Source organism: Cebus imitator, unplaced genomic scaffold (assembly GCF_001604975.1).
Source record: "Cebus imitator isolate Cc_AM_T3 unplaced genomic scaffold, Cebus_imitator-1.0 Scaffold639, whole genome shotgun sequence".
NCBI classification, from domain to species: domain Eukaryota; kingdom Metazoa; phylum Chordata; class Mammalia; order Primates; family Cebidae; genus Cebus; species Cebus imitator.
Genome location: NW_016107954.1, coordinates 104,869 through 131,294, shown reverse-complemented (window position 1 = coordinate 131,294; position 26,426 = coordinate 104,869).

Sequence of the window (26,426 nt, the reverse complement as noted above, 5' to 3'; positions counted from 1 at the left end):
AGCAGTAGAAAATGGCATGAGGATTCTGCGTACCACTGGGGAATCCTGACATCAGCAATATCCGGGAAAAATACCTAAAGAGAGTTGGGGAAGATATCCTAGACTTCTGAGAATAAAAGATGAGATGCCCCATTTAACCTTACTCCAAACCAATAATGCAAACAGAGGAGTGGTCGTGCAAAAGAGAACGCACAGAAACTGAAATCAAGTGGGCATGGTTGGACTGTGGCTCAGACATGTACCACTTATGTGACCCCACGCAAATAACCTAATTTCTTTGAACTTGCTCTTTTTTTCCTCTTTAAAATGTAGACAATCAAAGATAATATCACCTCTTCAACAGAACTATTTTCAAGAACTAAATTAAGCAATTTATGTAACGAAACAGATACTCAAATACAATCATGCATCACATAATGATGGTTCAGTGAATGACAGACTGAATATCAACAGTGGTCCTATTTTTTAAAAAGGTCTTTTTACCTTTCCTAGATGTAGATACACAAATGCTTACTACTGTGTTTCAGTTGCCTGTAGTGTTCAATACAGCCATTCTGTACAGGTGTGTAACCTAGGAGCAATGCGGTCAGTGCTGTACAGTGTGTAACCTGGGAGCAGTTGGCTCTATCATGCAGCCTACGTGTGTACAAGGTTGTACCACCTAGGTGTGTGTAAGTGCACTCTATGGTGTTTGCAGGATGATGAAAGAGCCGAAAATGCATTTCTCGGAATGTATTGTTGTTAAGTGATGTATAACTATAGATACTATGCACTGGGTCCTCACTTCTTTCTCATAAGTGATGTGTGTTTTGAATGAAGCTCCCACCACTAATGGACAACTGGCCAGAGGCGTGACGTAGGGACAGGATGTGTGCATTTAGATCCTGCTGAGCGGCAAGAGAAAGGCCCATGCAGAGAGAGAAAACAGGAACTAGAAAAAAAATGGATTGCTTATTTTCATTCCCCACACCAAAAATCTGCCATGTATTTTAGGCTTGCTACTTTCCAAGCTAAACGTGGAGTTGTTTTGTAAAAGTTCTCCGGGCTCAGGTTGGGACCCAGGGACAATTCCCATTACACGGGCTGCTGTCAAAGCGCCTGAGGTCATGTTTAAAAAGGAACACTGAAGGGATATCATTTTATCTTCTGCTTTTGTCTTTATATTTTATTCCCCCTTCTGGACTCTGAAAAACAATAAAAAAATCCCACTGAAAATAAGTATTTTGATATTAAAAAAAAACAGGAAGAAAAATCAACCATTTGAGTTACCGAGAATGGCAGGTGCATGAAATGGAAAGTTAGAGGAACAAGAGGAATAAGAATAAAGGTAAGGACCAAGGCAAGTTAATATCTGAAGGAAAGGAATTCCTAAGGGAAGCACTGATGCTGAGGGAAAATGACTCCTTCCAAGTGACGAAAACACCATATTGCAAATTATTACATGCAGAACAGAGGCTATCATTTCAGGAAAAAGAGTGTGTTCTCATCTCCTGAACCTGATGAAGCTGACAAATACAATCAAAGCCTTTCTCAGTGAACTCTCAAGAAGGAAGTGTTCAGAAGGCATTGCTATCTTACAAGTGAAGCCAACTTGAGACCTCCCAACCGTTCCCTTACACCCAGCACAGACATGTGACATGCTGGTATGAAGGGCCCTTCTCTAGGTCTTTATCTGGTCTGCCCAACAGTCCCACATGACGAATGCATACCCACCCTCAAGGGAACCAAGAGTGAACTAACACAGTGGCGTTAATGAGAAATTAGAGCACATATGGCAATTGTATAAGAGCACTTAGAAGCAAGCGCAAACTTCAGATTCCTCAATTTTAAATCAACTTTGTAATAATACCTCCTTTATCTAATTCACACGGCTTTTTGTAAATTAACAGAGAAAAATGCAAACAGTGGTTTTCAATATAATGTATTTCGTTATATACCTGTCATCAGTATGTCATCACTAATCATAAATAGGGCATAGATCATTCAGTAAACTAAGTACCTTCAGGGGGTAGGATTCTAATATTTGCTGCATGGAATAAACCCTTTAAGTTAATTATGCGTTAGAGATTTTCTACCACCTTTATAGATTTAGTGGTTTTGCCTGCACTTGACACAGGAGTGAGGTAAAGCTCAGAGATTTTAAACTGCCAGGGTCCTATGGAGAGGCCTCAGGAGATGTGGAGTTGGAGTGCGGGTTGGTCCTTGATGACTCCCTGCACTGTGGGAATGGAGTGGCGTGGTGAAATGGTGTGACACAGGGTGACTTTCTGGAGGAGAGGGACATAGTGCAGTTCTGTGACCAATTGCCAGAGAGGAGTGGAAAGGAAAGAGAGGGACAGTCCCCAAGCGTCACATCTCCCTGCCATTGGCATTGGCTGTCCATTGATCAGCTCCGGGTGAAGCATGTCTTGAAAATCTGATGGGCATTTCTATCTCTGCTACTTCCACTTCCTGTTATCTGTCCTTCTAGAGAATGCAACATCAGGAGAGAGGAATGGATATTTATTATCAATCTCTCCTCTGAAAACAGGTAGGGAAAGAAACTTACCATTAATTGTTTCTGACAAGTACTAAAGAACATAACGTCCGTGACAGCAAGAGAAGGCAGGATTTTGATTATTTTTTAAAACAAGACAGGGAAGCCAGTGTTGGGACTGTGTCGCCATCAGAGTGGGATCAGCTCGGCGTTCCTAATCCCGACTGGGAGTGAAGATGTGTCTGAAGGAGTCAGGCTGAGTACCACCGACACTGTCGGCGCTCCTCCCAGGTGTCAGATGATGAGTGAGTAACAGACTCTGGGAAAACAGGCACTGGGATAAATTGCTGCTGCAGTACCACAAAAACAGAAAGGGAAATGTGCCGGAAGCAATCAGGGCTTTTGAGAAGCAGTGAGACTTCATGGCACATCTCGCAGCCAATCGTCTCAGATGGCTTTGCAGGCAGGCATCGGGTAATTAGTCCCAACAACTTCACTGTGAATAAAGTATTAATAGACCTCCGTTGACAAAAGGAGAAGGGACGGAGAAAATGAGGCACACAGGCCAAGAATCAAAATAGCAATTTGATAGCAATACTAGGAAAAGAAAGTTAAGAAAATAGACATTAAATTCCAAGTCAGAGTAACCAATCTCAGGCCGTTAAAAAAAAAAAAAAAAGCCTGTATTGTTAAAGAAACAGACAAAGGAATATGAGTCTTTACGCAAGAACCAGGACTTACGGAAGGGACTAAAGTGGCTTCCAATGCTTCCCTCCTTCAAGTCCTCCCCAGCACAACACACTTTGGCGCCATCCAGAAGGAACTTTCAATTATTTGATGACCTCATTCTCCTGCTCATTCTCACTCCTTCAAACATGCTGTCCCTGCAGATGGGAGCCCTCACCAACCTCCATGAACCCCAGTCTTTCATGACTCCCACCCATCCTTTTGAGTTCCCCTTGACGTTCCCTCAAGGATCTTCCTCTGGTCTCTAAATCTATATTACATTTTCCCCCAGAATACACAGTGTTCTTGCCCATCACAATCTTCATCATACCATGTTGTCGTCACTGCCATTTTGTGTCTCCCACTAAAGTGTGTGGTCAGGTGCTCACGTCCATCTTGCTCAGTAGCTAATCATCGGGACTTAGAACACTGTCTGGTACATATTAGGATCTCAATACACATGTATTGAATGACTAGTTGGAGGCACTTCTTGCCTTAAGGAAACTTTTGATCTAGTGGGTAAGATAAATACATGCACACGCAGTCCAAGGGAATGAGAATGGGTTGAGTATAAGCTATGAGTTGAAATAGTAAGCTTTAACATTCCAAGCCAGAACAATGTGGCTAATCATGGCATATGCTTTTGCTTTAGATTAGAATCCCATCCTAATAGATTATTCTGTACTGGAGAGCTTCCCCAGCACAGAATAATGGAAGAGATGAGATGTCTTCAGGGCAGGTGAGATGTCTAAATGGAAGCCCCCTTTTAAATTTTATCTCAGAGACTTGCCTTTCAATTTTGGGACAGATAAAGATCTTTAAGATACATCTCCTATGTTGTCTATCTTAAAGGCAGAACTATGATTCTATACCTTGGGCAGATAAATAGTTGTTTGTTTCCCTAGAGAAGCTGTTTAGTATAACAGGAAGGACTTTGTAGGAGGTGGAATGCAATGTGTTGGAAAGAGCGTACGTTTTGGAATTAAAATGACCTTGGCTCCAATCCCAGCTCTGCAGTTTACTCACAGTTTGATTTGGACCAAGTTACAGTCTTTCTGAGTCTTACGCTTAGTATTGCTACAGAGTTGTACAGCTTAATATTATATTACAGACGTGAGCCTCAGTAATTTTTATCAATGGTGTAAAATGGAAATGATTCCATTTCCCACCTCTGCCACATTCTAGCCGTGTGGTCCTGAGCAAGTTTTCTATTCACTCAGAGCCTCAGTTTTCTCGCCTATAAGATGGGGACAATCAAGTCCTCCTTGCATATCTAATGTGAGGATTAAATGAGGTATGCATGTAAAGTTCTAAATTTGGTAGCTGCATCATAATAGGCTCTCAACACATATATTTTCTTATCTTTTTGGCATTAAATAAAATGGAATTCTATCAAATAATCGTTTCGCTGTGAGCCATAGTAGAATATGACTGCCTTCTGCCTTTTAAATTGTAACTCCCTGATATGGTTTGGCTGTGTCCCCACCCAAATCTCATCTTGAATTGTAACTCCCATAATTCCCATGTGTCGTGGGAGGGACCCAGAGGGAGCTAATTCAATCATGGTGTTCTTGAGATAGTGAATGAGTCTCATGAGATCTGATGATTTTATAAAGGTGAGTTCTCCTGCACATGCTTTCTTGCCTGCTGCCACGTTGGATGTGACTTTGCTCCACCTCACCTTCTGCTATTGTTGTGAGGCCTCCCCAGCCATGTGGAACTGTGGCCTCTCCAGCCATGTGTAACTGTTAGTCAATTAAACCTCTTTTTTTTTTTTAATAACAAATTACTCAGTCTTGGGTATGTCTTTATTAGCAACATGAAAACAGACTAATATACTCCTTCTCTAGTTCATCCAGCAGGTACAGTTCCTTCTGTGTGATCCCAGTCTCCCCACCCATTGCTATAATAATGGCCCTGACTTCTCCCTTGACTATGTTTTCCCGTTTCTCTCCTTCCTAGCCTGGTCAAGGATTTCTAGCAACCCTTCAAGTCCAGAGTGGAAAGCCCTGGATATTCCAGACCACATTTCAGGGAACTTTTTACAACCCACTGACTTTGCTGCCTTGACATTAATTTAGAAATCCAGTCACCAAACAATTGGATAAAACACGTGTCACCTCATGCAACTGAAAGAATAGTATCACAATTCAGAAGCTCTGATAAATAACCAAAAGGGACATTTCCATAAACATTCTGATTCTATTCCTAACTGTAAGAGGATATTAGGTTGTTAGCATAAAATTTGCCTATTCAGCTTTCTGAGTCTACTTTACGAGGAGAAAACTGATTTTCTTTTTAGATACAAATATATTAAAGTTCACAATTAATTTAGATAACACCATGTGAGCTGATAATAAAATGTCTAGCAATTAAATAATGAATGCTAGGAAGCCATAGTCATCAGAGATATCAGAATACACCTTTATTATAATGATGTAAAATCAGTGTGTTTTCATATGATTTAATTATAGATTGACAGGAAAATGTGCAAAACCATAGATTAACAATTTTAGGTAATGCATACGCTAGAAAGTGTTTCCAAAACTATGATTAGTATTGAGGAAGTAAAATTTACCACCTTATAAAAGAGTATTTATAGATTTCAAATGTAATATCTTAGCATGAATAGAGGTAGGAAACCTTTGAGTTTGATATGAGTAGATAATTTTTCCTATAGCATAGAATGAAGTAATACTGCTAAGTAATGCACACATTTCTCTCAAGACAGGTTTTGCCCATCATACTGTTCAGGATTATAGTAGAAAACATTGGTCCGAAGGACTTAAATCCATTGTAAAATGCAGAACCAACTATATCATGTTTTTACACAATTCTAGGGGTAATTCTTTGATGTGTGCTCTAAGACAGCTGGTAGCTCTGGGTCCAACAATATTCCACCTCTTCACAGAGACAGTAAGATCTACACGTTCAGATGAGGAGTCTGAGACGCAATAAAGACCCTTCAAGGTCTTCAATTGGGAAAGGCTCTTTATGTCTAAGAGTGATGCTACACTTCTCTGGGAAGAAGGGCATCTCTGAGCTCTAAACGCTCCATGTATCTGGCATTTTAAATAATAACACCAATTATGGGAGCCACTGAATTGATTGAATCCCCAACTGGAAATTCCTTGAGAGTGAAACAAATAAACAAACCTGGGTTCTGACGTTCTGCAGAAAGCAATTGTATATGACTCAAGAGGAAAGAGGAAAGAGGGATTCTCCTCAAAGAACCTCAGAGCCACAGGGTGCTTCTTTCAGAGGAACATAGAACAGCTAATTTGAGGATTTCATGGACACCTTCTCACTCACTGATCTGGTCACATTCTGTACCCCAGTAGCCAGCCCAGAGTTTCACATTGATATAGACTGAACTTTCTTCATTACTCATTTTTGTTTTCTTTTTCTGGTTAAAAGAAAAATAATGATAAACACTGTGAATTTCACTTAAAGCCATTGCTACCCATTTCATGCAATGGCAAAAGCTAACCCTAACTGGCTAGACAAAGTAGCCACGGGAGCTGAATTTCATGCCAGAAATGGACAATGTCATCAATATGCAGTAAGAGCAGCAAACCGTCTCTCTAACTAGGGAAGCATTGTTGATAAGATTACCTTTTTGTAAGAGCAAGAAGAATACCCCATCATTTACTGAAGAAGAGAGCATTGTGCAAAGGTTTGGGCTAACCTCAGCACCCCTGTAGGAAAGATCTTCATGATAATGAAAGAAATGAATAAAAAGAAAATGCCTCCAAGAGGTGTGATTTTATACATTTTTTGTTCGTAGCTAGATAACTATGGGGTATAACTTCAAAATACAAGAAGGCTTAAATAAAAGATGATACTTGGGAGCTCCTGCATGCAGGCATTGGAATCTAATTCTCACATTTTAGTCCCCCTTCCTATCCATGCAGAGGTGCTAAGAATGACAGTAAAGCTACCAAGAACTGATTATTGCTACTCTGCTAATTTTTATGTTTAATTTCAAGTTTTGTGTTGTGTTTGTGTTGGATTGATTGAGTAATAGAAAACAGAGAGCAAACCTATTCTCTGACCCTCATTCAGCACACTGTGGAGTTCTTGATACACTGCAAAATTCCCAAATGTTTTCTCTGTGTGGCCTTACTCTATAAGCTTTAGTTAGATGGGAAATTATTCCATTAGGGAACTTTAAAATATCACACAGTTGGGAAAAAGAAAGAAAACAACACTTCTTTGTTCACCTGGAAAACGAGAGGGCTAGACACATGATCCCTCTGGTCTCCTCCGGGTGTTAAATTCTCTATTTCTCTGATGCTTGGAGACATATAAGGGATTGTTTTAGGAAAGAAATACTAAGTACCAATGACATGTTTTGACTTCTATTTAAAATAGATATCAAATACTTGTTTATTCTTTCAAATGTGTGCATTCCCATAGCGATTTCTTATTCAATTCAACCTGGAGTTACACTAGCTGACAGATTGGAAACACTGTAAACAGGTGGTTTTAGTGGTTTATATTTTAACACTGCAGGGACTCAGAGAGCCTCAGACAGCCAGGAAAAGGAGAAAACATTTCCCTTCAATTATATGGTTCCAATATATCCTAATATGCTTGCCACAGGTGTGACCCATTCCAAGTCCAGAATCGTAGGTACGAGACAGTGGAAAGGACGTTGGACATTCACCTGAGACAGTCTCTGCTGTGCTGCCAAGTTTACAGAAGAAATATATAAGGCCCAGAGAGATTCACAGAAACGTTAACCTGAGGAAGTGGTTGACTAAAGTCAAGTCTACTGTGTCCTTGTTAATATCTGTCTATAGGATCCTGAATTTCTCCTTGAAGTGAATGCACCAATTTGGCATTTATGCTGAGGCTGACGAGGAAGAGTACAGTAAGAGACTAGACTTTACATCCAGGAATGCCTGGAGTCACCATTTACTTGACGTGTGACTTCTAATGAGTTGTGAGTTGTATACCCTTACTGTGTCTAAATCCCCTAATCTATAAAATAAGAGGATGATAATGCCTACCTCAAAACATTTTTCTAGAGATTAAAGAGGGTACATACACAAAGTATCTCAATATCCCAGAGCCTGGCCCAGAGTAAACAGCCACTAAATAATTGTCCTTTCTTGCCATTTTCAAAGTGTTAAGGGATAAAGCACACACACAAAGCAATCTTCTTCAGTTCTTACCATCTGGAACTTTGCCTGACATTGATAGATGTTGCCTGAATCTGAACCAAAAAACATGAAGGTAGATGGGCCTTAAACACATTACAAATCAACAATTTCAGTAGAATTAAATGGTAGGAAGAGAGGATATCATCATAGCCATCAATAATAATGATACCAATTAGCTTCCATTTAACAAGCACTTATGGCGTGTTTGGCGCTATGATAAATACATGCACTATTTCACTGAACACATGCAACACTATGAAATAACCAGAGTTGGTACTCTCATTTTACTGAGGAAGAAAATGAAGCTTAGAAACTGCTTGGTAGAACCAATATTCTTATCCCTATGCAATATTCCCAGTCTATGGCAATGTTTCAAAAACTACTAGAAACATAAAATTGCCACCAGAAGAATGCCTGCATAAAACTGCACCAATAGGCAGCACTGAATCAAAATGACTTTCTCATTCATTTGTCTGGGCACTGATTTATTGCACGTAACTCGATGAGCACTTACTATGCACTCAGCAGGATGCTCAATGCAAGGATGATAACATATAGTCCCTCCATCTGTGATGCTCAAGGTCTAACACACAGAGATGCAAACTAATTAAAATAATGCAACACAGTTGGGGTGGACACCCATCACTACCCTTTCTGTCCACATCACCGCAGGTACGCGTCTTGGTGCAAGCTCTCTGAGCACAGGGACAATTCCTGAGGGAAGGGAGTACTTCAGATAGTCACCACCTGCACGCAACAGCATCTAATGTAAAGATTAGCCCCTTCGAAGAGGCTCATGTTTCTTAGCCCATATACTACTTGCTGTGATAGTTAGGGTTAGTAATAAATTGCAAGTTGAAATGGTCTTTATTTAAGCAGTTGTAGGATATTCGGCTCAAAAAAAAAAAAAAAGAAAAGAAAACTGAAAGATAAATGTAATTTGCTTGCAGAACGAGAAAAAAAAATCTAACAGCCCAGAATATAATGCAAACTGCAGTTATTTATTAGATAGTGCTGTACATGGTTATTGACTAAATAAAATCTACTGCAATAAGACCCACAAAGCACTATATTATGAGGCATATATCAGGATGTAGATTTTTTTCATAAACAGCCCACCACCTTGAAACAGTATTCCCTGTCAGGGAGATATATTTGTGTTTCTGAGCTGGCCTGAACCTTGTGTCCCCTGTGGCCATGGGAAAGCCATGCTGCTTCCCTTTCGGGCCTGACCAGGGACACTTGGTGCAGGGTATGAGGCAAGAGAAAGAGAGCCAAGAAGGGCGCAGGAGGAGGTGGACTGGGGGTGGAGGTGGATTGTGGGTGGCGGACGAGCGAGGTCTACACATGCACCATTGTGTGCTGAGAATACATCTTTCTCATTTTGCCAAACTCACAAATATATATCAATTTGTTCTATTCCTCAGCTTCAATGCACTTCTTGTTAAGGAACATCTCTTTGAGAAGAAAGCCTCTGACAGAATATTCAAGCACAAAGGAATAATCCAGACCCAGAGAAGCCAAGTTTCTATGAAGTGGGGAGTCAGCAGGGGGGCAGAAGAAATGTTATTGCTTTCGCTCCCTGTTGGAAAATTAGGGACCTTCCTTGAAATCAAAATTTCCCTTTGCCCTTAATAAGATGACAGTCTAGAACACTTAGGCTGCTGCTGAGAGAGTGACCTCTTGCTGGGTTTAGATTACTCAAGAGCTCTGCATTTAATCTCGGAAGGCTGCCAGGGTTTCAAGGAGAGCTGGCAGGGCACCAGACAGCAGCCGCCCACTGGAAGTGGGTGTCCCTCGCTAGGAAATCAAAGCTTATGGATCTGCATGACCATCCTATTTCACTTATTCTAGCTGGAGTCAACAGACAGACACAAACCAGCATCTTCTCTTAGGCACCTAAGTGAACCAGAGGGATAGGGAGGCGTTAGGAGGGAAGAAAGAGTCGTAAGAGCAAGATGGAAAGAGTCCCAGGCCTCTGAGCTGCAAAAGCGCCCTGTGTGAGCCAGGGTGCACACTCAAGAGCCAGTGAGGTGCTGGAAATCAGCTCCCACGGCACCCACCAAACCCCACTCCCACATCCCATGACATCCTGAGAAGCTGAAGAACTGACCCCTCAGCCCTCAACAAGCTCCCACTGTCTCATTAAGCCTCTCCATGAAAGGTCAAGATTGTAATAATGTGGGCTCATTATGTCCTTTCTCTTGCAGAACCAAGGTTCAAGAGACAGGATCTTTTTTTTCCCAGAAACTAATGTTTAAAATTAATCAGTAAAAATTCTTCCTAGATTTTCAGTAGTCTCTCAAGGGAGCTGCTGAGCCAGAAGTTGAAGAGAGATGGCCTCTTCCTTCTGCAGGAAGAAGGAACTGTCTTTCTTAAAATTGGAGCCACTTCCTATCCAGAGGCCCCTCAACCTTAGCAATGCTTGACTGCTTTATGAGGGAATTGTCACATTGCAAGCCAATTTCCGTCATTATCAATGGAATCTTTAAATCAGAAAAAAAAATCTCCTAAGTGTGAGCAACTGTAAGACCATGGGTGAAATCTGTAGTGTGCGTAAGTTCGATTATTACTACTTTGAAATTCATGTGTCAAGTCTGTCAAAAGCACACAATAACAATGTGATATAATTTTTGCTATTATACATGTAATATACAAATATATTAAAACAATATTTGCACATATACATATATTTCTGTATCTAATTTTATCTACATCTGTATCTGCATTCAGCACTAAGACAAGTACACACCTCTTTGTTCAAAGTCTGTCATCCCCACAGCCAAAGTGCTAGTAGTTCCCAGAATCATTTATTCACATGTCCATTACTGAGCACTTGTCATGGGTTGAATTGTGTCCCCTTGTCCTCCCAAAAAAGCTGTGTTGAAGTCCTATTCCCCAGTCCTTCAGATCGTGAACTGATTTGGCTATAGAGTCTTGGCAGACGTAATTAGTTCCTGTGAGGTCAGACTGGAATGGGGTGGGTCCTTAATCCAGTATGGCTTGTGCCCTTGTAAGAAGAGGAGGAAAGACACAGACACAGACACCTGTGAGGACGAAGGCCCTGGGACAGCAAAGGCAGAGACTGAAGTCCTGAGCCCACAAGCCAAGGAACACCAGGATTTTCAGTGAAACACCAGACACTGGAAGAGGCAAGGAGGGATTCTTCCCTATAGGTTTCTGAGGCAGCATGGCCCTGCCAGTGCCCGGGTTTTGAACGTGGGGCTCTGGCTCTGTCAAACAGTCACCTCTGTTGTTTGAAGTCCCCTGGTTGTGGTACTTTATTATGGAAGCCCTGGGAAACCGGTACAGCCCCTCAGTGCTAGGCTTGGGAAGGGTGCGTAAGCTTCCAGAAACACAGGGTGCAGTTGACAACGGCCTCTATGTTAGCATACCATCTCAAACCACGAGCTTTCACAAGGAATTAATTGGTCAAGTTTAACTGAGTTCTCCCTTGGAATTTCTCCTTCAAATCCTGTAGAAGTCAAACGGCCAGAGAGATAAACGCAAAGTACAGTTCAGCTAGAAAGCTCAAGAACTTCCTCGTCTTAGGAAGATTGGGTATTGTTTACATTAATTTGCCTTTTGGACATTTAGATTTTGTCTTTTAAGTGGATGTCTCTTATCTTTAGGGTTAGAGTGGCAGCTATGATTTTAGATGCCTCAGGAACATTTTTGGGTCTGGCCACAATTAACAATTAAATTGATTTACTGACAAGCACCCTTCAGCTTCCTGGTGAGTTTGCTTGGCAGAATCCCAGTAAAGGGAGCAGGAGGCTGGGTAAATATTGGGAAAATTGGATCAATTGTCAACAGCCTACTTGGATTGTGCCAACTGGGACATCCCTTTTTTTCTAAAAAATAAAAATATGTATTTCCTGAGTAACCTAGATATCTTTTAACAGAAATTCTCAGACTTTCGGGGTTTATAGATCAGTAAAATTTAAAAGAAAAGAAAGGGAAGAAGTTAGGTGCTAATTTTTTTTATTTTGCCAAGTAGAAATGTCTACTTCCTCTCATCCTTAATTCTTAAAAAGTTAGGGTGCATTTTAATTCCATAGAGAGAGAGGATATAATTTCAGAAAGAACACTTGTTGACGTGATGGACCCACTCTGGCTTTGTTCTCCTAATTTTTTCATTCCTCACAGGCGAGGGGCTTCAGCACAGGCCAGCACCATCGTGGGTCAGCATTTTGAAACCACTGACCTAGAGAATGTTATCACTATCCATCTTGCTTTGCCTCTACAAATACGGATATGAGCTCTGGCCCCACCAGAGAATGACAAGTTGAGATTAATATGCCGCAGTTGAAAATATGAACCTCTCTCTGCCGGACACTAAGAGCATGGGAGCTGCAAATCTGTTTATTCACCATTGTATCCCTAGCACGCAGAAAAGCGCCTGGCACATGGGTATTCAATAAGCATTTGTTGAAGAGCGGACAGAGGGCATTCTATGAGTAATTGCAGAAGTTGTTGCCATCTCCTTCCTTGTCTCAAACCTATGCCATTAAACCATTCAAACTCCTATCTTTTTATCCTCACATATTTTCTTCTGTCTCCTCCTGCTCCTCAACAATGAGTGAATGTATTCATTTATGACATGTTGAGGTTGTCCACATCCCCACTAAGGGTAACGAAATAGAAAACAAAAAGAAGAGAGATGGTTAGAGAATGAATCATGGCCAGAGACCCAAAAACAAATTAATCCATAGATTCAGTATAAAAAATGACTTCCCAGAAAGCAACAATTTCGAGATATACAAATCTGGAAAATATATCTTTCTTTTGCAGGAAATATTTTTTTATGAGTGACAAAGAGGAAAAATGAGGGAAAGATAGAAGCTCTGGGTTTGTTTTTTTCTTCCTTCGTTATAAAGAAAAAATGATATCTGAGCATGTTTACAGGTAGAAGTAAGGAATCATGGGAGGGGTTGAAGATTTACAAGTGAGAAAGAGCAGAGAACTTGAAGGAGCTGGAAAAGCTAAGAGCAAGGGAGAAAACGAAGAGGTGCAAAGCGGGGATGTTATTGAGACTTCTCTCTGCTGGGTGCATGGGCTCACACCTGTAATCCCAGCACTGTGGGAGGCCAAAAAGCAGGTGGATCACGAGGTCAATAGAGAGAGACCATCCTGGCCAATACGGTGAAACCCCATTTCTACTAAAAATACAAAAATTAGCCAGGAGTGGCGGCACATGCCTGCAGTCCTAGCTACTTGGGAGGTTGAGGCAGGAGAATCACTTGAACCCAGGAGGTGGACAGTGCAGTGAACTGAGATCGTGCCACTGTACTCCAGCCTGGAGACAGAGTGATAATTCATCTCTAAATAAATAAATAAATAAATAGAAAAAGGATTTTTCTTTCAGGAGTAGGCAGTGGAGTTAACTCTGAGCAGGAAGGATAGAGGAAGGGTGAGGTTTGCAACAGCCATGCAAGCAAGCAGGGGGAGTGAAATCTACCCAAATGTGTCAATATGATTTGGAGCACACTTGCTAAAAAAATGTAGGTGCTCCTTATATATCCAAAAGCATAACACTGAAAAACAAATTCTGACCTTGGCAACTCTGACATGCTGTATAAATAAAATGGAAAATGTGAAATTATTATGAAATCTAATGATCGAATCTAGAGACTTTTTCTTATTTTCCATTTTTCTCTGTAGTATCTGAAACTGTTGGTCATCTTCTTGAAATGCACTTCTCCCGTGATGCCAATTCTGTTAGACCACCGGAGTTTGTTTTTATAACTTCTCTGACAGGTCTTTTTCTTTATCCACCCGTTCCCCAATGACTTTGCCCCAGTCATTTTATTCTTACTTAAGATCTTTGAAAGGCTTCATCCATTTCAATGGCTTCACTTATTTCTTCCGTGCAGAAGACTTCCAAATGTTTCTGAAATTTCAGACACAGTTCCAACAGTTTATAGATGGATAAATACAGATGTAGATGCCCTGTCGGGATTTCAAATGTATCTACTCTTTTACTTTAGCCTCAGACATATTCTACTTCCTTGCATCCTTAATTTTGTTTACTGCAACATGCTCAGAACCCTCCCCTCCCTCTCCAGGCTCAGCTACTCGGGAGACAAAGACTTACTCATTCCGGACTGCTTTCTGTCCTTGACTCACTCCTTACTTCCAAATATGTGCTGTCGCTTCCAGCCATCCCCTTTTAGCCACTACCACTTCCCTAACTCAGACGGCACAGATGCAGCCAATTTGCTTCCCTGTTCAAAAGTTCTTGTTTTCTTAACAATTTGGTTTTCTGGGAAGAAAGAAAATGTGCCAATTGATCAACATGAGCCATTGAGAGTCACACATTTTGTAGAAAATAAAACTCATTCTTCAGGGGTAAAAAAAAAAAAAACCCCACAAAACAAACATTTTATTCCTCCATGCATTAATTACTTTTTACATTAGTTTAGGCATTCAGGTTGCTTCCAGATGAAGTACAAAATTCATGCAGAAAAGATGCTGCAACATCAGTGTTGCTGTCTGGCCATCTGAGCCTGGAAATGGCCGTCTTCCATGTCCATATCACTCACCTCTAAATCACCTTTAAGTTATGTGGGGCCAGGTGAGCAGGAAAGACAACTAGATGACTTCTTACCCTATGTATTCCTTTCAGATCCAGCATTCACTATTATATATATAAAATCTCCAGTATGTATATTTACATATGTGTGTGTGTGTGTGTGTGTGTGTGTGTGTGTGTGTGTATTACAGGCCTTGACAATAACAGATGCTCAAATATATATCTATATAATATATATAATATATGTAGCATAATTACTTTGCTCATCTCATCAGAAACCCCATAAGATAGACATTACTGTCCCCATCTTATAGGTGAGGAAAATAAGACTAAGAAACATGGAGTGGCTAGTGGCCCAAGGTGTCTCCACTAGGACATGGCAGGGGTAGGATTTAAGCATGTATTCTTATTTCAGGTTAAAGGCTATTTCTGGAATGCCTCAGCAGCCCTTTTAAATTCTGTGGTCTGTGAGTGAGATTCTATTGGCCCTGGAATTCTGGAAGTCAGCCAGGGACACCTTGGTCTGGATATCCATTGTCCCACTGTAGTGTACGTTTAGCCTCCACAATGACAGGCTCTTTTAAGCCTGCTTGACTATCAGGTTTGTATCTCTTGGCAAGGGAAGCACACAAATGCGAAAACTAAAGAGAGTGAAACCTGAGTACTGATTTCTGTCTTCAGGTCCTTATGAAAAGCAGCCCAAAGACAGCTGGAAATGAAGAAAATGTGCAATGACTAGGTCTGGGGTTTTCTTTTTTTGTTGTTGTTGTTATTTTTTGGTTTTGCTTTCCCTCAAAAAAACTTAAGGTGCTTTATAAATCTTTAGAGATACAGGAGAATAAAAAGTAATATCAATAAAATGATAATTCTATACATGTGTGGGGCCAGTGGCATCTGATGCACCTTTCTCATTGTCAGCTTGGACTCACATTCTTCTCTTGTTATGTTCTTATGAGGGAATCTCTGCTTACCCATTTTGTGTGTGTGTGTGTGCGTGTGTGTGTGTGAGTGTGTGTGTGTGTGTGAGTGTGTGTGGTGTGAGAAGGTATAAGTGGAGGAGATTGAGATGAGAGGCTACAGTACTATGAGTGAGCTTCATTCTGGATATACTAGGAAGCTCAATTTTAGCTGAAGATTCAAGCTATATTCTCAAATTTAATACAAGTAGCAACAAACCTCATCTTCCTATTTGTGTGATTAAAAAAAAAATCTGTCGGTCACCTACTCAATTGATTCCGGGTTCAGTGTTGAGAAATGGTTAACAGCATGGTTAATTATTCTGACTCAACTCTCATAGAAATTCCATTAAGTCTACATTATCCTTATTTTACAGATGAGAAAAGTGAGACTTCCAAACTGTAAGTAACTTGACCATTTTCACATGCCTAATCAAGAGTACAACAGGAATTACAACCTAAGCATGTTCGACTCCAAATCCTGTGCATTCACCTGCTGGATTATAATGCTGGCGCTAAAACCTGGGTGATTTCACAGAATCAGGATCTTGTTCTCCAGACCTTGCCCCTGGTAGCCCATGGCTGATTGGAAGAACTGACATGAGAACTTCAGCGTTTCCAAACCTGGCCTTTCAGTCATTTGACAGTATAAGTAAGTGGCAATCTCCGCTCCTTAAATGCATTCACACAGATAATTTTACATGCCACCAATCTCTCCATCTCATAAAGCGTCATCATGTTGTAGTTACATAATCCCCAGTGCTCTGATAATCTCAGAATAGGTCATTTCTGTTTTAGGTCTTTATTCATGCTACAGAACGCCTGATGCTGCTCTCTGAAAGCACAGAGGTGTGGCTAGGGCTCAGCGCTATGAGCCTCCCCAGCAACCATGGGCAGCTTAGCACAAATGGACCTATAGTCCAACATTAATTTCCTGTCTTCCAGTCTGAGGGCTCCTGATAAGCAGCTGTCTGGCTAAGGAACGCAGGCAGAATCAGGCTCTGGTCTTAGCAAACTCACTACTTTGTACCCCTCTGCCAGAGTTCCCTGCAGCTGCAGTTGCCCAGAGCTAAGGACGGTGGCCCCTCCCTCTCCACCTCCACCCCACGCCCGGCTGCTGCAGGTGTCCCTGCCAGCCTGGCCGTCCACCTCTTCAGAGAATCTCAATATGTCATTGAAATATGTCTTCCCACAACAGGCAGAGAAATGAAAAATTTTCCTATTTCAATTATTTCCCTTTCTTAAGCAAGGAAATAAAAGTAACTCTATACCAGGCACAGTGGCTCACTCCTGTAATCTCAGCACTTTGGGAGGCCAAGGCGGGTGGATCACCTGAGGTCAGGAGTTTGAGAGCAGCTTGGCCAACACATGGTGAAACTCCATCTCTACTAAAAAAACTAGCTGGGCGTGGTGGCTGTAATCTCAGTTACTCAGGAGGCTGAGGAAGGAGAATCGCCTGAAACCAGGAGGTGGAGGTTGCAGTGAGCAGAGATGGCGCCATTGTACTCCAGCCTGGGCGACAAGAGTGAAACTCTGTCTCAAAAAAACAAAAACAAAAACAAAACCTCTACTCATAAAGAATAAAAAAGGAATCCAAATTATTTTTTTAAATTTATTTTTCACTCAAAGCTTAGTAGATATTTGTATAAATACTGGTGCAGAAGGAGTTAATTGCTTATTTGGGAGGAAATAGTGGTGGGGCAATACTTGTGCCTGACTTCTCCAGCCACTTCCCCAACACTCCATCCAGATAAAAATGAAAGAGCAGGACTGACAGGATGAGCAGTGGGTCTGGACAGGGAAGAAGTATTTATGGAACCTAAACAATTGAATTGTGTATGAACATTGGGAGGGCAGAGTGAAGACAGATATGGCCTCTGTTCTCCATGAGTTTATGATCATCAGGGAAAATAGTTGCACCCTCCTAAATTTGCATATGAAACCACTTTCTCTGTTTTATTGTATCTTTCCATTTACTTAACCCTTGCAAATAAATTCTGTCTCTTTACCAGCCTGTCCTTTTCTCTCCTTAGAAAGAGTATGTTCAGAATTTTGCATAATCTTAGAAGTATCTATGGCAGTTTGAGAATATAAACACCATTAGATGTTGCAGCAGGAAAAAATGTTAAGCTGGAACACTTCAGAATTATTCTTTACCTCTGGCAAGGGAGAAAGTGGTCTCCAAGTGGTTTAAGTGAACTAACAGATCTTCTGTCACCTCAGCTAAAATCTCAACTGCCAGATTGCTTTCATGGAACACTTCATTAGGAACCTGCTTTAAATTTCAAGACAAAATAAAATCCCCTAACATTTGTGTGTATCTCCAGAGCAACACCTAACATTTTCTCTGTTGACTCTCAGTTGCTTGAGGTACTATGTGTGAATAATTGCATGTCCTGTGCCTTGCATTTAGCAGGTGATCCAGACTTATTTCAGGAAGAGGAGGAGGCAAAATAATAACCGTCCATATGGAATACGATTTTGTTGGTATAAGCCGGTGCTCTGGTTGTGTAAAAACAATGAGGCCTCTTAGACTTTCCTTGATTCATTATAACTTCCAGGGATATGATGCTAGGAGTGGTAAATAGTTCAAGAAAGTGAGGGCTTCTTGTGACTTGGGATCAACCAGTAACCAGAATGGCAAATGGTGAGAGAGAAAGAATTTTTTATCAAGAGCAACGAGAGAGTAGTGGTTAGGTACTGCCCCTTGGTACGTTTTCTCATTGTCCTAACCTTCTGGGGCAATGTTTTCATTGCTTAGAGAAGATTATTCTAGCCTGGTAGCTGAAGAGTTTCAAGGGAGGCACTGGAACAACTGTCTGAACAAGAGAACTGCTGCTTGTGGGCTGATCTGTCCTGCAGACTGCCCTTCACTGGGTATCACCCCTCATTCTAGAGACACTTTGGAAAGCTTGGAAAAGGGGTAGTCTTGCTTGAAGAGGCACCATGGATCCATCTGATGTGGTGATATAGTTTGGAAGTTTGCCGCCTTCAAATCTCATGTTGAAATGTGATCCCTAATGTTGGAGGTGGGGCCTGTTGGGAGGTGTTTTGGTGATGAGAACACGTCCCTCATGAATGGCTTTGTGCTGTTCTCATGGTAATGTGCAGTTCTAGCTCTGAGCTGATGTGAGATCTGGTTGTTTAAAAAAGTGTGGCATTCCCCCACATTTGTTTGTTGCTCCTGGTCTTGCCATGTGACACATGCTGGGTCCCTGTCACCTTCTGCCATGATTGGTAACTTCCTGAGGCTTTCACCAGAAGCAGATGCCTCTTCCTGTACAGCCTGTATGAACCAATTAAACCTCTTTTCCTTATAAATTACTCAGCTTCAGGTATTCCTTTACAGAGATGCAAAGATGAACTAACTCAAAAAAATTGATACCAAGGAGTGGGGCGTTGCCATAGAGATAATCGAAAATGTGAACGAAGCTTTGGAACTGTGTAACAGGCAGAAGTTGGAAAAGTGTAGAGGGCTTAGAAGAAGACAGGAAGATGAGGGGAAGTTTGGAACTTCTTAGAGAATGGTTGAATGGTTGTGAACAAAATGCTGGTAGAAATATGGATAGCTAAACCAAGGCTGTTATGGTCTCAGGTGGAAATAATGAACTTATTGGAAACTGCTGTAAAGGCCACCCATGTTATACCTTAGCAAAGAGCTTGACTGCACTCTATACACATCCTAGGGATCTGTGAAAGCTTGAACTTAAGAGTGACACTTCACAGTATCTGGCAGAAGAAATTTCTAAGCAGCAAAGCATTCAAGAAGTGATGTGGCTGCCTTTAACAGCCTAAAATCAGATTTGGGAGCAAACAGAAAAGACTTCAACGTGGAACTTATATTTAAAAGGGAAGCAGAGAGTAAAAGTTTGGAGAATTTGCAGCCTGGCCCTGTGGTAGAGAAGGAACCCATGCAGGTTGTGAAGCAACCACTTGCTGGTGAGATTAACATGACTGAAAGGGAGCCAAGGCATTTCCGAAGTCTCTGAGACAGCCCTTCCCATCACAGATCCAGAGGCTTAGGAGAAAAAATGGTTTCAGAGGCCAGGCCCAGGACCCATTGCCCTGAGCAATCTCCAGACCACTCCCCATGTCCTGGCTGTTCCAGATCCAGCTGTGGCTCTAAGGGCCTTAGGTAAAGCTCTTACCACCGCTCCAGCGCGTGCAGGCCATAGCCTTGGCAGCTTGCACATGGTGTGAAGTCAGCAGGCTCACAGAATGCAAGCATGAAGGAAGCTTGGCAGCTTCCTCCTAGTATTCAGAGGATGTATGGGAAAGCCTGGGTGCCCAGGCAGAAGCTTGCCACAGGGGTGGAGCACTCACAGAAAACCTCCGCTAGGGCTGTGCAGACAGAGGGAAAATGGGGAGATGAAGCTCCCATGAAGAGTTTCCACCAGGGCACTGCCAAGTGGAGTTGTGGGAAGAAGACCACCACCCTTCAGACTCCAGAATGATAGAGCCATGAGCAGCTTGCATCTTGAGTCTGGAAAAAACATAGGCACTCAACACCAGCCTGTGAAAGCAGCCACAGGGACTGCACCCTGCAAAGCCACAGGAGCAGAGCTTCCCAAAGACCTGAGAGCCCACCAATTGCACCAGTGTGCCTTGGACATGGGGCATGGAGGTTACATTAGAGATTTAAGGTTTAATGATTGCTGGCTTCGAGACTTGTGTGTGGCCTATTGCCCCTTCCTTTTGGCCAGCTTCTCCATTCTGGAAAAGGAACATTTACCCAATTCCTGTATCACCACTGTATTTTGGAAGTAAATAACTTCTTTTGATATTATAGGCTCATAGGCAGAAGAATATAAGTCTCAGATGAAACTTAAGACTTTGGACTTGATATTGGAATGAGCTAAGGCTTTGAGGGACTGTTGGGAAGAGGTGACTATATTTTGCAATGTGAGAAGAACATTATGTTTTGGAGGACGGGGAAGGGGCAGAATAGTACAGTTTGGATGTTTATCCCTTCCAAATCTCATGTTGAAATGTAACCTCTAATGTTGCAGATGTGGCCTGGTGGGAGGTGTTTGGGTGATGGGGGCAGATCCTTCATGAATGGCTTTGTGCCTTCCCCACATCAGTGAATGGTAATAAGTTATTTACCATTATCAACCATGAGATTTGGTTATTTAAAAGAGTGTGGCACCTCCCCCACCCCTTGTTCCCACTCTTGCCATGTGACACGCCTGCCCCCACCCTACACCATACTGTTTAGCTCTCTGCTATGATTGGAAGCTTCCTGAGGCCCTTACCAGAAGCTGAGCAGATATTGGCACACAGATAACGCTTTCTGTAAAGCCTGCAGAACCATGAGCCAATTAAAGCTCTTTCCTATTTAAATTACCCAGCCTCACGTATTTGTTTACAGTGACACAGAAAGGAACTAACACATGTGGTCATCATCACAGTTAGCATTCTAACTGTTCTTGGGACCAAATAGCTTTGCCCTTTAGCATAGATCAAAGAGGAATGCAAATCCCAGACCACAAGGTAACTCTACCAGAGAAATCTTGAAATAGATGTTGAGGGCATAGGTCCCAGTATATGAGGTTCATTTTGCTGGAGGTAATGTTTTGGGATAGCGCTATGGGCCTCATGCCTTAGAAAAATCACTTTCTGATCTGGGCTCAGCTCCACATACCTGTGAGCCTTATGGAAACTCACCTGCTTCCAGTTTTTTTATTCCTTTCTAAATTGAGGAGCTGGCCTAACACTCTCCCAGACCACTTCCCCGCCAACACCTAAAAGTCAAACCCTAAAAAACGTTCCCACTTTTTCACTTCCTGCCAGCAGTAATCAGCCAAACTCTTTTGCCAAAACAGGGAATCACTGGAAATATTAAGAGAAGAGGTCAATATATTGAGCTGTGTGGCCTTTTCCTGTTCTGAGAATATTTCATGTCTTTATGTTCTTACATTGAGAAAAACCTGGTCTGTGCCAATCTACATCAAATGGAAAGGGAGGTAAGAGGGAGAATAAACTCAAACCCAACCTGTGCTGCGGCTCTTTCAAATGGCAGGCTCATTACAACCCAGTGCCTGTCAGCCTCAGGATGGCCTGTGTCACGAGAATCACAGCAGGTCTTGGCAGCAGACACTGAAAATATCAGAAAGGGAAAGGGGGTGTCACTGTGAGCCGGGGAGCACTTGCAATGTTTGAGTACATATAAAACAATAAACCAACGACCAAAAAATGGCCTGCTTTCTCAGCAAGACAGCACTGGTGAAAGGAGAAAGACAGGACTGGGAAGGGAAGGGGGGCAACAAGTGGGAATGGAGTCGGACTTTCACTCAAGGGAAGTTGGGATCTTGGGAATTTGGTCTCATTCGTTTAGCTAGTACTTTACTTATTATTAACTCATGACACTAGGCACAGAAAATATAAATGTGCGCGAGGAACAGTAGCATATTGCAGAGTAAAGACCATTGGCCTTAAAACAGAGCACACATTTAAGTCTTGGTTATTAGTAGTCACCAGTTGTGATTTTGGGTAATGGAACTGAGACTCAGGGCCTCAGTTTCATCATATGCAAAATAGGGATAATAATATGGCTTCATAAAATAATTTAAAGATGTAAATGAGCTATTATAAGTAAAATGCCAGCCACATAGCAGGAACACCCTAAATGGAAAAAAAAAGGTAGACATGGTTCTTGCTCTAGGAGAACTTGGCATCTAGGGGCAGAGGGGGTGGGGGGAGTCTTAACTGCATGCCATAATCACTTACAACTCTATATGCTGTTAGATACATAAACAAATCAAGTCAGAACACAGGACATGAGGTAATTAATCCTCCCTAGAGTAATGAGAGACCTCATGAGGAAAGGAAATAAGAATTCTAGATGAGAATCCAAGAAATGGAAGAGTTTATTTGAAATGAGAGGGGTGAGTCAAGCAAGGTGCGTTTGTCCCATTTAGAAGACGAGCCAAGCTCCCCACATGCCCTGTGTGCAATGGCTGAGCACAGGGTATGTGGGGAGGAGGGACATGCAGTGAGCTAGATGAAGCTCAAGACACGAAGGGTCACACATGGCAATTTAAGTTATCTGACCTCCCCTACCACAGGGAATGACCAACCACTGAAGTCTTTTTCAGCCCTGGAGTGACCTTAGAAATAGAACTCATCTGGTATTTGAAGGATAAGTTTGAATGGGGGCTGGACTAGAGGACAATCTCAGGGAGACCCATGCTTGTGGACCCCTTGTTGTGCAGGTCTGTTTTACTTGTTATGATCCATTATAATGCTTCATTTGAAATAGTGTCAGACTTAAGGAGACGGCAGTGGCAGTGAGGATAGAGAGGAAGGGTAAAGAAAAGGCACAGACGTCAGCTGTTAAAAGGAGCCAGCTAGGGAAGGAGTGCTCCATCTCCAATTAACTGCAACTCATTTCTGGTAATGCTTCTCATTAACATAGCTTTCTTTACCTACCTATTTTCCAACTATTTATAAACTTTAAGAAACCTTTTTTCAGCTGGGTAATGATTTAACTTCGTTTTTTTTTTCTTTTTTTTAAAAAGAAAAGAAAGAAAGAAAAAAAGAAAGAAAGAGAGAAATAAAGAAAAAAAAGAATGAAAGAGAGAAAGAAAGAGGGAGAGAAAGAGGGAGAGAGAACAGGGGTCTTGTTTTATTGCCCAGGCTGGAATGCAGTCTAAAAATGGGCATTGAAAACATCTTTTATGCCAATAATTGTGCTTAACAATGGAGACAGGAAGGAATAAGGGAGGAAAATAACAAACAAGCAGCCAACCAATATTTCATTTAAACCTGTGAAATGCTATGCAATTACTGAGGAGTGATTTACTTCCAATTACGTAGTCACTTTTAGAGTAGTTGTGATGTGGTACTGAGAAGAATGTATAATTTGTGGATTTGGGGTGGAGAGTTCTGTAAATGTTTATTAAGTTTGCTTGTTCCGGGTCTGAGTTCAAGTCGTGGATATCCTTGTTAATTTTCTGTCTCATATTGACAACGTGATCTTAAAGTCTCCCACTATGGCTGTGTGGGAGTCTAAGTCTCTTTATAAGTCATTAAGAACTTGCCTCATGTATGATTTAACTTCTTAAAGAAGGTGTATGAGATTTTGCCATTTTGTAGAATCTCTCCTAACTAATGGAAGCATCTCAGTATGCTGAGTTCCCACTCTCTGTAAGGTTGTAGTACAAAGATGTGAACAGTAAAATGTATGGTCCTGCCTGGTGGGAATTGACCGATTCATTGGAAGGATATAAACATACACCAAGTGCATGGAGCAGTTCAAAAGATAATTGGCAACTCAAAATAATAGTACAAGTCACACAAAAATATAAAGAAAGAGAAATGATGGAGAGGCAGTCTTCCTTCAAATGGGGAGACAAGTCAGTGTGCTCAAGGGCAGGTAGACTTAGATAGAGTCAGCCTCCTGCCCCACCCCACCCCTGGGGCTTCTAAATCCACGTCTCCGGATACACTGTGGAAAAGTACTCACCTAAGAAGATGCCATATTCATGACAACTCAGTGTTCATTTGATTTCTCACTGATTAATTTCTGAATATTGGATATTTTGTTTACAAACTAATTGAGCCCTTGGGCGGTGGCCTCATTACTCATTTATTCTTGGTGTGATTCACTCGCGCATCAATAAAACTGGAGCCTGACCATCTACTTTCACTAACCTCGAGGATGTGGAGGAGATACATGCATTTCTAAATAAAATGAACCTAAGCACTCTAAACTGCATGAATAAATGGAACAACATTAATTTTACAAGGGCCACAGAAAGCCTTTTGGGGTAAATAATTGCACAGATGAACCGGTCAATCATTATTTGTTGAGCAGCTACTGTATTTGAGGCACTGTGCAGAGGAAGTTTGGGTGATTTAGAAAAAGTGAAATATATCACTGAGAGAACTAAAGGGAAAGGGTAAGACCTTGTATCTTCTTCACAGTGCCTGGAAGGAGACGGGCGGGGCTGTGGACAGACGGAGAAGATGAGACGCAAAGAGAAACACTAATAAGAGCAATTCCTGGCCCTTCGTTTCCAGCTGCAGACCAGAGCTTTCCTACAGAAATAGAATATCAACCACATAGCTCAATTTTTTTTTTTGCCATATGTATAATTTTAAGTGTTCTAGAGTTCACATTTTAAAAAGTGTAAAAGATAAACAGTGAAATTATTTTGACATTTTAATTTAACCAAATGTATTTAGTTTTTAAAATTCTTTTATTATTGTTATTATCATTGAGGCAAGGTCTCACTATGTTGCCCCGGTGGTCGTAAACTCCTGGCCTCATGGCATCTTCTCAGCTTGGCCTCTGGAAGTGCTGGGATGGTAGGCATGAGCCACCACATTGGGCAAAATATTATTTCGACATGCACAGAAGCCGGATTTTAGCGGTTTGATAGCCCCCTGAGGCTCGTGTCCACCAGACCAGAAACAGCAACTGCAGATATTGACTCTGATTTATTTCATGGGAATGTTCAGGAAAAAGGAAGACCAAAAAGTAAACAGATAAGTAGACAAAATTTGGTGTGGACCAGTGTATAGAAGAGGTGTCTGGAGTGGGCTGCAGGAAGGTGGGGAAATAGGAAATATGAACCGTTGGGGATGGAAGGCTACAGCTCGCCTAAGAGGAGCTCTCTGCATCTGTGGTTCTCAAACTGGGCTTTGTATTAACACTATCTGGGAACTTTAAAAACATATGGATACCCAGGCTGTACCTTGGATCAAGTAAACCAGAATCCCTTGGGGGTGCTGAGGGAAAAGCCCCGAACACCAGAGTTTTTGTTCATTTGTTTTTGTTTTTTCAAATCTCTCAGGTGGTTCTAAAGAATAACTAGAATTGAGAGAGACCTCTGCTCTCTACATTGGGGTTAGCTCACAGGAGGCCAACTGCACTGAGGCGCTGGCCAAAAGCTGATGGTAATTAAGAGCATGCATTTGCCTGACCTCATCCCTTAGTGTACCTCTCTCAGGCATTTCGAGGGGATGATAAGAAGCAAGACAAGAATAGCCAGCACAGTGCTGGTTCCAACCCACTCAGGGATGCACATACGGAACTCTCAGAACACAGTCACAGACATGCAGGGAGAAACTGAGGGCCCTGGGGCATGAGTGAGAAAGTCACAGCCATGATTTCAATGAAAATAATGCAGACCAGAATTATCCTACGATTAGATGTTGTGTTGCTTGCTTTTGCTGAAATGAGAGTGTTGCAAATAATGGATTAGGTTGATATCATTTATTTGTTCATTTATTTGTTTTGGATAACAAACCCTGATTTAGGAAATGTTCACGTAGGAAATAAGGTAAATACTTATGATTTCCGACTTCTTTTTCATATTTTGGTAGCAATTTTATTTGATTTTAAAATTGACATCTTAGTTTCACACTCTTCTCATCAGTACAGTCTTAGAGACTAGGGCTGGTTTTATTGTTCTTTATTCACAGTTAAGGAAAGGAAACCTGAGACAGGGGTACTGAACTGAGTTCACTGAGTTCACACAGTTAATGTTTAAGCCTGGACACGACTTACATTCTTATTTCTTCTTCCTTGGTCTTTTAAAAATTTTAAAGGTCCATGG